This window comes from Polypterus senegalus, chromosome 7 (assembly GCF_016835505.1).
Source record: "Polypterus senegalus isolate Bchr_013 chromosome 7, ASM1683550v1, whole genome shotgun sequence".
NCBI classification, from domain to species: domain Eukaryota; kingdom Metazoa; phylum Chordata; class Cladistia; order Polypteriformes; family Polypteridae; genus Polypterus; species Polypterus senegalus.
The window spans coordinates 171366106-171377447 of NC_053160.1; the positions used below are offsets into that span (position 1 = coordinate 171366106).

Sequence of the window (11342 nt, forward strand, 5' to 3'; positions counted from 1 at the left end):
AGAACTAGAAACACATAAGCAAACTTTATTAATTTCTTTACAGAAATCTGCAGACTCGAACAAGGAAATGACTCCCCTGTTATTTCCATATGCAACCACATAGCAACCAATAAATATAACAACACAAAATGGCATTGTGGGAAAATGAATATAAATATTGAATACTTTGAAAACAGCAGAAACAATTGTCACAAAAGCAGACCACAGACATAAATGTTTGGGGCAGCCACCTATATATTGTGCCTTGGCTGCAAATGGATAGAAATTGATTGTGATGTTCGCAAGTTTCAGTCCAGAACAGAATTGAATGTAATAGAGGAAAAGATGGCAGCTTTAAAGCCAGAGACCAGAAGTGACGTCCTTGGGACTGACTGGAAGTGACATCTTCTCGACCAGAAGTGACATCACTAGCACCAAATGCAGAAGTGATGTCTTTGATACCAGAAGTGACATCATCCATGGCGCAGGAAATGGAAGTGATCTCATCCCTGGTGCTGGGACCTAGCGAGATTTCCTGTGTATGGTCTGTGGAAGATCGAGAAAGAGAGTAATGCAGCCCACCACCCCATGGTTTGGCGTGGTAATACTATTCTTAAGGCCTTTCAGTGACATGATTAAATAAATCTTAAAAGAAATAAAGAGACGGCATTTACAAAAAAGTGATGAAAAAGTAACAACATTAACAACCAACCATGATATCAGAAATGTTGCTTGCAGCGTAAAATTGTTGGTCTTTATTGTAAAAAAAGAAACATATATTACATTCAGAAAACATGACTAATTACAGTATATAAAAGTTACAACCACATTGTCATTTGTAGTGCAGCTATTGTGTTTACCAAAAGTCAAGGACGGGGCGTGATGCTCACTCCGATGAAGCAGATAGTTACATATACTGCTCAAAAGAATTAAAGGAACACTTTTTAATCAGAGTATAGCATAAAGTCAATGAAACTTATGGGATATTAATCTGGTCAGTTAAGTAGCAGAGGGGGTTGTTAATCAGTTTCAGCTGCTGTGGTGTTAATGAAATTAACAACAGATGCACTAGAGGGGCAACAATGAGATGACCCCCAAAACAGGAATGGTTTAACAGGTGGAGGCCACTGACATTTTTCCCTCCTCATCTTTTCTGACTGTTTCTTCACTAGTTTTGCATTTGGCTACAGTCAGTGTCACTACTGGTAGCATGAGGCGATACCTGGACCCTACAGAGGTTGCACAGGTAGTCCAACTTCTCCAGGATGGCACATCAATATGTGTCATTGCCAGAAGGTTTGCTGTGTCTCCCTGCACAGTCTCAAGGGCATGGAGGAGATTCTAGGAGACAAGCAGTTACTCTAGGAGAGCTGGAGAGGGCCATAGAAGGTCCATAACCCATCAGCAGGACCAGTATCTGCTCCTTTGGGCAAGGAGGAACAGGATGAGCACTGCCAGAGCCCTACAAAATGACCTCCAGCAAGCCACTGGTGTGAATGTCTCTGACCAAACAACCAGAAAGACTTCATGAGGGTCACCCAAGGGCCCCATGTCCTCTAATGGGCCCTGAGCTCACTGCCCAGCAGCATGCAGCTCGATTGGCATTCGCCATAGAATACCAGAATTGGCAGATGCACCACTGGTGCCCTGTGCTTTTTACAGATGAGAGCAGGTTTACCCTGAGCACGTGACAGAAGTGAAAGGGCCTGGAGAAGCCATGGAGAACATTATGCTGCCTGTAACATTATTCAGCATGAGCAGTTTGGTGGTGGGTTAATGATTGTCTGGGGAGGCATATCCATGGAGGGTCACACAGACCGCTACAGGCTTGACAAAGGCACCTTGGCTGCCATTAGGTATCAGGATGAAATCCTTGGACCCATTGTCAGACCCTATGCTGGTACAGTGGCTCCTGGTGCACGACAATTCCTGGCCTCATGTGGTGAGAGTATGCAGGCAGTTCCTGGAGGATGAAGGAATTGATACCATTGACTGGCCACCACACTTTCCTGATCTAAATCCAATAGAACACCTCTGGGACATTATGTTTTGGTCTATCCAATGCCACCAGGTTGCACCTCAGACTGTCCAGGAGCTCAGTGATGCCCTGGTCCAGATCTGGGAGGAGATCCCCCACAACACCATCTGTCATCTCATTAGAAGCATGCACCGATGTTGTCAGGCATGTATACAAGAACACAGGGGCCATACAAAGTGCTGCGTACAATTTGGAGTTGCTACAATTCAATTTTGGCAAAATGGACTAGCCTGCCACATCATTTTTTCACTCTGATTTTTGGGGCGTCTTTGAATTCAGGGCTCTGTAGGTTGATCATTTTCATTTCCATCAAACGATGTGGCATCCTTTCGTTCCTAACACATTACCCAGTCTATATCAGTATAGATATCCAGGAGGATTTCTTTTTCCCATTGAGATCTGATGTGTTTTCAAAGTGTTCCTTTAATTTTTTTGAGCAGTTTACATACTGCAGATAGATGGAATTTTGGAAAATTGGCTTTAACAGAAGTTTAATTAAATAAATACATGCACAGATATATAAACATAAACACTTTTGTCTGAACACACATCAAAAGACTGTAAAGCAAGAAGAAAAAATAGAAACAAAAGTTCTAACTTGGCTGTTTCAGTCCCAGTGATGCAAGTGTATTGCTGTTGGTATAAAGAATCCTTTGCAGAATTGTTTGACACAGTTTTGCTGAATGGCTCATTCGCTGAAACTTCTTAGTGTTCGTTTGTCAGGGAGAGGATGTGCAGAATTGTTCATAATGTCACTCAGTTTTGTTTTAATTCAGTGCTTCACTATAACCTCCGGGCTCCAGAGTGCGTCTTTTAACTCAGACTGCCTTTTTAATTAGCTTGTTGATTAGGTGGTATTGTATGAAGAAGTTGGGAGTGGCAGAGAAGTATGTAAGAGTTGTACAGGATATGTACGAGGGAAGTGTGACAGTAGTGAGGTCTGTGGTAGGAGAGACTTATGCATTCAAGTTGGAGGTGGGATTACATCATTGATTGGCTCTGAGCCCTTTCTTATTTGTAATGGTGATGGACAGGTTGACAGACGAGTTTAGACAGGAGTTCCCGTGGACTGTGCTGTTTGCTGATGACATTGTGATCCGTAGTGAGAGTAGGGAGTAGGTTGAGGAGACCCTGGAGAGGTGGAGATATGCTCTAGAGAGGAGTGGAATGAAGGTCAGTAGGAACAAGAAAGAATACATGTGTGTAAATAAGGGGGAGGTCAGTGGAGTGGTGAGGATGAGGGAGTAGAGTTGGCGAAGGTGGATGAGTTTAAATACTTGGGATCAACAGTACAGAGTAATGGCGAGTGTGGAAGAGAAGTGAAGAAGAGAGTGGAATGAGGGTGGAATGGGTGGAGAAGAGTGTCAGGAGTGATTTATGACAGACGGGTATCAGCAAGAGTGAAAGGGAAGGTCTACAGGACGGTAGTGAGACCAGCTATGTTATATGGGTTGGAGACGGTGGCACTGACCAGAAAGCAGGAGACAGAGCTGGGGGTGGCAGAGTTAAAGATGGTAAGATTTGCATTGGGTGTGATTTGGATGGACAGGATTAGAAATGGGTACATTAGAGGGTCAACTCAAGTTGGACGGTTGGGAGGCAAAGTCAGAGAGGCGAGATTGCGTTGGTTTGGACATGTGCAGAGGAGAGATGCTGAGTATATTGGGAGAAGAATGCTAAGGATAGAGCTGCCAGGTAAGAGGAAAAGAGGAAGGCCTAAGAGAAAGCTTATGGGTGTGGTTAGAGAGGACATGCAGATGCTGGGTGTAACATAACAAGATGCAGAGGACAGAAAGATATGGAAGAAGATGATCTACTGCGGCAACCCCTAACGGGAGCAGCCAAAAGAAGGAGAAGAAGTTGATTTGGTGGGCCTCTCTTGAAGTGATGTTACAAGCCCAGCACACCACAGTGTAAGAAAATTGCACTAGCCATCGCAGCGTTGTAAAAGTAATTAAAAATGCAATAACACAATGCCACAATCTAGTGTTAATACAGTCCCTATAACACCTGAAAAATGGTTGCTACAATATATAGGACAATACACTTGAGTTTGAATTTGTTTGTCTCACTAGGGAATATTCCCTGCTTCACTGTCAAGATAACATGATAGTGGAACACTCCTGTTGAAGCGATCTAGTAGTATTGTTGGTGCTGCTCACAGGCAATTCTCCAGAGGTGCTTTAAGACTAAAGGAAATGTACCTCTTACTGGTATGACTACAGTTTATACTCCTATAAAACCACAACATCAAATATTCTGAAAACTTCATTTTCTATTTTCAGATTGTTTAGCTGCAATGCTGAACATCACATTTTCATTTTAGATGGTGTTACGGTGTCACCCTATGGCATGATGGTACAAAGGTTTATCTTGCTGTTTCACAATATTGTGCTGAATAAAGAATCTTCATGGGAGAAATGAATCAAGGACCAGAAGAGGACACAAAGTTTATAATCAAAGTGAGATTGTAACCAAGAAAGCAAGGAACAATTGTCTAAATCCAATATGTAGCCAGAAGTAAATGTTGAAAATAATACTGCCAAAAAGTTCTTTAACCAAGAAAGAATAAAACATTAAAGGTCTGTCTGCCCAGTCCCTCCGAGCAATCTGATTTGCCAGTTTGGTGTTGGTGATGCAATGAAAGAGGAAGTGCCAGTATAAGACGCAGGAGGAGGAGTAGAGGAGAAGGCTGTGAGAGTCGCCTTTAAAGATGAAACGTATAAAACTAGATAGGACGCAAGAAATGCACGTCGAGAAACAGTCTTTGTGGTAACAAGATTAAGAAAGACATAGCCAGTGAAGAGAGGTTCAGACACAAAGGAACGATACTGAAAATATACACCAGACAAGAAATTAAATGGCTAGTATATATATCTATATATATACAGTATATATAGAATTACTATATATACTCGCGTTTAAGTTCTCCCTCGGATAAGTCGGGGCTTGATTTTGCCATATAATTTCGGGTATTTTATAATGTCAGTCATATAAGTCGAATGTGGAAAACTCACACTATTGGTCCAAGAAATTATGATATGCTAACTCCCACCTGAGAGAGTAACCACGGAGCACACGGCCTTTTTCTTTTCTATGTATTGTGCCTACGTGACAACACGGTAATAACCGAACTATTCCGAAGCGATGATTGCACTGATTTGTGTTTTTTTGTATCTCACACCCTCATACACCTTTATCGTAAGAGCATCCCTTATCTACGATGGAGCGTTCGATCAGAAGAAAATATGAAGCTGGTTTTAAATTAAAAGTCGTTGAAGTGGCGAAAAGAAATTGGTAACTTCGCTCTGCAATAAAATTCGATGTGTCTGAGAAACTGATGCAAGATTGGAGGGAGCAAGAAGATGGAAAAATAAATAAGTGTATAAATTGGGGTCTGATTTTATGATCGATTTACTACAAGAAATGCTCCTTTACACCTACAGCAATACGCCTTTATAATGACTCACCGTGACTGTAACTGCTTTTTTTTATTTTTAGATGTGTCAGAAGTTTTCTATCTTTTTAATTAATTATTGTTAATTCTTGTATGCATGTATTTGTCATACTATTTATGTACTTATTTATTTACTAAGTAAGCTTCTCTGTTCATCAATATATCTGTTTATATATAGAGTCACGCACGCTATGGGAGAGTATGGAAGGCTCAGCTTACGAGGTAAACTGGGGGACAGATGAGGATGAGATGCAGCTACCAACCTTTTTTCCTTTTTGAGACCTACAGTGGAAGAAGATCCCCTCTGAAGATGGATGATGTCCCTTCCTCTTTGCCATGGAAGTCCCAGCCCTTTCAGTCACTCCACTACAATGAAATGATGCAAAAAGAAGTCAGCATTTAATCAATGCACTGCCACTCTCATGGACAGTCTGCCTGGAGAAGCATTAAACATACGATCATTAACAATCAGTGAAAGTTTTATATTTATCTTTTGGTTGTGTGTTTTTTTTTCTTTAGTCTTGCATTGTTGTTATTAAACAATAATCTCATTGGGACCCCTTCCTGCAATGCCTCGTCTCTCCTTACAATATATAATATTGTGTACAGTATATATTGTTCAATTTTTATTTTCCATAATTATTTGGAGAAATTTTTAGCTTCAGAGGGTTAAATTAATTGAGTTAGATATCAAACTGAAGATGTGGCATAGCTTTATGACACATGCAGAAGACTATCAAATATCAAATCTTAAAAAGCAAAAGTTAATTAACACTTATTTTTTTAAACAAAATGTGATTAATGAAGTAAGAAGATTGTTACAACAATCCTTGCAGAAAAAGCTGGGATTATAGCTAATAATTAATTACATCTTTAAATATGCGAAATCATACAAATGTGTTATTTATTAAAAAGATTTATTTTTTAAATAAATAGATAGGACTTTATTTGTCCCCAGGGGGAAATCTGGCTTTTTAGAGAAGCTTTTTAAATAAATAAATACATGCGTAAATATGTAGATAAGTAAGTATATAAAAAAAGAAATATACACACACTAGAATGAGTATAAAGCAAGAATATAAAAAAAGGAAGAAAAGTTCTGGCTGTCACACTCACAATGGGGCATTATACAAGTGTAGTGCTGTTGGTACAACGGAGTACCCGTAGTGTTTCTTGACACACTTCTGCTGAATAATTCATTGACCTAAATTCCTTAGTTTTGGTGTGTCAGAGAGAGGGTGTGCAGCATTGTTCATAATAGCACTCAGTTTTGTTTTAATCCTATTTTGCTGCAACCTCCAGGAGGTCTAGAGTGTGTCCCATAAATGAGTTTGGCTTTTTAATGAACTTTTTCATTCTGAGAGCCTCTCTTAAAGTGATATTACCACAGTGTAGAAAATTGAACTGGCCATCACACAGTTACAGAAGATGTGAAAGATATAACTTCCAGCATTAAATAATAATTAAATAATGTGGACCCCCAAGTACTTGTAGGAATGGACCACCTCTACCTCCACTTTTTGAATAGTGACCGGACATACAGGCTTTTTGTTTCAGTGAAGTCAATAACCCGAGATAATTAGGGATAAGAAACAGGATTTCAGTAATCTCTCTATTATAAAAAAAAAAATCTTTTTTCCTGTGACAAGACGTGATCTTTTAAAGAGAGATCTTTTGAAAAGAGACAGAGAGTCACTTTCACATCCCATGAGACAGTCAAGTCATGCTTACAACTTTTCGAAGCAAGTCCAGTGATTTACATGCAGAGCAGGTTACAGATAATGGAAATAGGAAAATTGGAAAGTCTCAAAAAAATGAGAGTAAAGATTGCATTAGTGCAAACAAACAGAAAATATTACTTCGTGAAATAACGGAACAGCGGAAAGAGATCGCATAGTGTTAGAGGATATCTGGGGGAGAAGAGAGACAAGTCAGTGAGAGAAAAGAACAGCTGCTGTACAGGCTTTTAAACATTTGAAGCGCCGCACGAAATACAGATAATGCGGCATGGCAGCAGCAGCAAGCCAGCAGCTGATCGAGCAAAGAGGTGGTAAAAAAACCAACTGTTATTTGTTTCCCATTGTATCACAATTTAAAAGGGTTTCGGAGGAGCAACCATGTCTCCTTGGGGTGATTTCAGCCCCCGTTTTCACAATGGTGCGTTGCGCAGGGGAGGGGTAGGCGAACAAAGAGCAGATCATGTGGCATGGCAGCAGCAGCAAGCCAGCAACTGATTGAGCAAAGAGGAGGTAAAAAAAACTGTATTTGTTTCCCATTGAATCACCGTTTAAGAGGGGTTTTTCGGAGGAGCGGACGCATCTCTTTGGGGTGCGTTCAGCTCCCCTCTTTACAACGGTGCGAAGCGCTGGCAGGGGGTAAAGGGGTTGGCTAGCGAAGCAAGCAGGGGGCAAAGCCCCATAGTATTTCACTGTTTTCTAAACCTACTTTACCCATTTAAAAATCACAGTGAACCTCCTATTGAAACATCAGACACAGAACTGGACCAGCAACTACCACAGAAATATTAGATGGGCTTACTCACACACACTCTTAACTTCATATTACAGAGTCACTACCCCAAACAGTCCTAGAACAGACATCTTTAAAATGTGGGAGAGCAACTTTGGAAAAACCAACAAAGATGCAGGAAGAATAAAACCATCCCCACAGATGGTGACTGGGACAGATTCAAATTCAATCTCTTTGAGGAGTGTGGCAACAAGTGCTAACCTTACACCACACTCCATTTTTTTTACTAAATACATCCCTAAATATTGTCTCCAAGGTCTAAATTTTTTTATAAATTAAGTGATAAGTATTATAAGCTATAATTGTCTTTAATAACTAGACTTACCAATTGTTTGAAGAAATGAAGTATCCTACAACTCTCGCAGATGTGGCACTTGAAATGGCAAATCCTTTTAAACTATTAACGAAGTGCAATACTGCTGCTTCGACTTCTGCACTTGTTCCACAGATTTACTATTCTAATACTAAATTATTCAGTTTTCAGTATTGCTTATCATTATTTTATAACATTTATAGATCTTACCGCACAAAATTTAAGGTACTCATTTCTAGGATAACATGCTTGACAGATTTGTTATTCACCACACTTCTGATCTGCTGCATGAGGTGGTAACATATCTAAAGAGAGAAAAGCCAGGCAATTACTAAAATAAACTGAAAGTGCTACTGATAAACATTCAGAGTGAAAGCTATTTTTAGAACGGGTTTCTCTAACAAAAGTAACCTACAGGAAATTGTCACTGCTGACTAGATGAATTATTTCTGCTTCACTTCAAATTTAATTTACTGTAAATAAATATAAATTCTCGTACGAAGCAGTAAAAGTTCTTTGCTCCAAATACAAAAGTCCTAATTTAAAGGAGATTGCACATACTTTTGAAGAGGACTCAAGAGCTGCATGTGAAAGTGAAGTGACTTGAACACCTGGCCCATGGCCTCCAACCTGATTAAAGGGCCACTTAGACTTAGTTACATCGAGTGATTAAAACCAAGGTGCGTGTTTACAGAATGATGTTCATGGAATAAATATAATCACGATAACTGAAAGCAAACACAAGCATCTGGATATGCGTAACAGCAATATACTGTGGCTTCCTTCAGAGATCAAAAACAGAGAAAGCGATGGCTCTAATTCCTTTCAAATATTATTCCTGGGCAGCAAATATCCATACGTTGAGACTATGGAATGAGTAAGATAGTTCAGAACTCAAAGTGGTATAGATATTAATGGAATAAAAACCCTACACTCCTATTGTGCATATCTTTTTTATAAACTCTACAGTGTTCGTCAACATCTACAACTCACTCAAAACTTGGTCCTAATCTGATGGATCTTCAATCATCACAATTCTGAATTCAGTTCAGGATAACATACAAGAACTAATTTCAATTGCTTCTTTACAAAACAAACTAATCATACCATGGCACTTTCAGTTCTCTCCTTTCAAGGAAGACAACAGCAGGAAAGCCCTTTATTTAGTCTTTTAGAAGGACTAGTAATGCTGAGAAGCCAAAATCAAATAGCGTGAAAATTTTCACTTTTGGACACTAGTGTTACAAGATGCGTAGTCTCTGCAAATTATTGTGAGCGACAAGAATTGGATCTGGAGATGAAAACGTGCACAAAACACATAGTCAAGAAAAGAACTGTGTAGTCAAATGACAGACCAGAGTCGATGATCAAAAACCTAACACTAGGACCCACATAGATAGATAGATAGATAGATAGATAGATAGATAGATAGATAGATAGATAGATAGATAGATAGATAGATAGATAGATAGATAGATAGATAGATAGATAGATAGATAGATAGATAGATAGATAGATAGATACTTTATTAATCCCAAGGGGAAATTCACATAATCCAGCAGCAGTATACTGATACAAAAGACAATATTAAATTAAATAGTAATAAAAAAGCATGTAAAAGCATACAATAACTTTAAATAATGTTAGCATTTACTCCCCCGGATGGAACTGAAGAGTCGCATAGTGTGGAGGAGGAACGATCTCCTCAGTCCGTCAGTGGAGCAAGACAGTAACAAAAGTCTGTCACTGAAGCTACTCCTCTGCCTGGAGATGACACTGTTCAGTGGATGCGGTGGATTCTTCATGATTGACAGGAGTTTGCTTATTTTCCTGTCACTCTGCTACAGATGTTAAACTGTCCAACTTTACTCCTACAATAGAGCCTGCCTTCTTAACAAGTTTGTCCAGGCGTGAGGCGTCTTTCATCTTTATGCTGCCACCCCAGCACACCACCGCGTAGAAGAGGGCACTCGCCACAACCGTCTGGTAGAACATCTGCAGCATTTTATTGCAGATGTTGAAGGACGCCAACCTTCTAAGAAAATATAGTCAGCTCTGACCTTTCTTACATAGAGTATCAGTATTGGCAGTCCAGTCCACTTTGTCATCCAGCTGCACTCCCAGATATGTATAGGTCTGCACCCTCTGCACACAGTCACCTCTGATGATCACAGGGTCCATGAGGGGCCTGGGCCTCCTAAAATCCACCACCAGCTCCTTGGTCTTGCTGGTGTTAAGGTGTAAGTGGTTTGAGTCGCACCATTTAACAAAGTCTTTGATTAGCTTCCTGTACTCCTCCTCCTGCCCACTCTTGATGCAGCCCACAATAGCAGTGTCATCAGCGAACTTTTGCACGTGGCAGGACTCCGAGTCATATTGGAAGTCTGATGTATATGGATTGAACAGGACCGGAGAAAGTACAGTCCCCTGCGGCGCCCCCATGTTGCTGACCACAATGTCAGACCTGCAGTTCCCAAGACGCACATATTGAGGTCTGTCTGTAAGATAGTCCACGATCCATGCCACCAGGTGTGAGTCTACTCCCATCTCAGTCACCTTGTCTCTAAGGAGCAGAGGTTGGATGGTGTTGAAGGCGCTAGAGAAGTCCAAAAACATAATTCTTACAGCACCACTGCCTCTGTCCAAGTGGGAGAGGGATCGGTGTAGCATATAGATGATGGCATCCTCCGCTCCCACCTTCTCCTGGTATGCGAACTGCATAGGGTCGAGGCCGTGGCGGACCTGTGACCTCAGGTGGTGAAGCAGCAGCCGCTCCATGGTCTTCATCAGATGTGACGTCAGAGCAACAGGCCAAAAGTCATTCAGCTAACTGCTGCTAAGACTCAAGATTTTTACAAAGTGTGTTCACCGAGGGATAATTTGTATATGGTGGTGATGGTTAACATTTTTAGAATTTCACATCCCGTGACATAATCAATGTGACGTGATGCCTCTCTTTGCAAAAAATTAATAAAGATACTACATTGATAATAGGTTTTCTTTTCGGGAGACTCACTGGATGAATC

General features: G+C 40.4%; 1 long non-coding RNA gene across 1 annotated transcript; it reads right to left on the reverse strand.

The window, feature by feature from the left end:
* Nucleotides 1-387: 387 nt before the first annotated feature.
* LOC120532218 lies at nucleotides 388-8603 on the reverse strand. The gene is made up of 3 exons (XR_005634260.1): nucleotides 8329-8603; nucleotides 5738-5840; nucleotides 388-525 (listed from the first exon to the last, which is right to left on the reverse strand). It is a non-coding gene; the product is annotated as an uncharacterized LOC120532218 (long non-coding RNA).
* Nucleotides 8604-11342: the final 2739 nt, after the last annotated feature.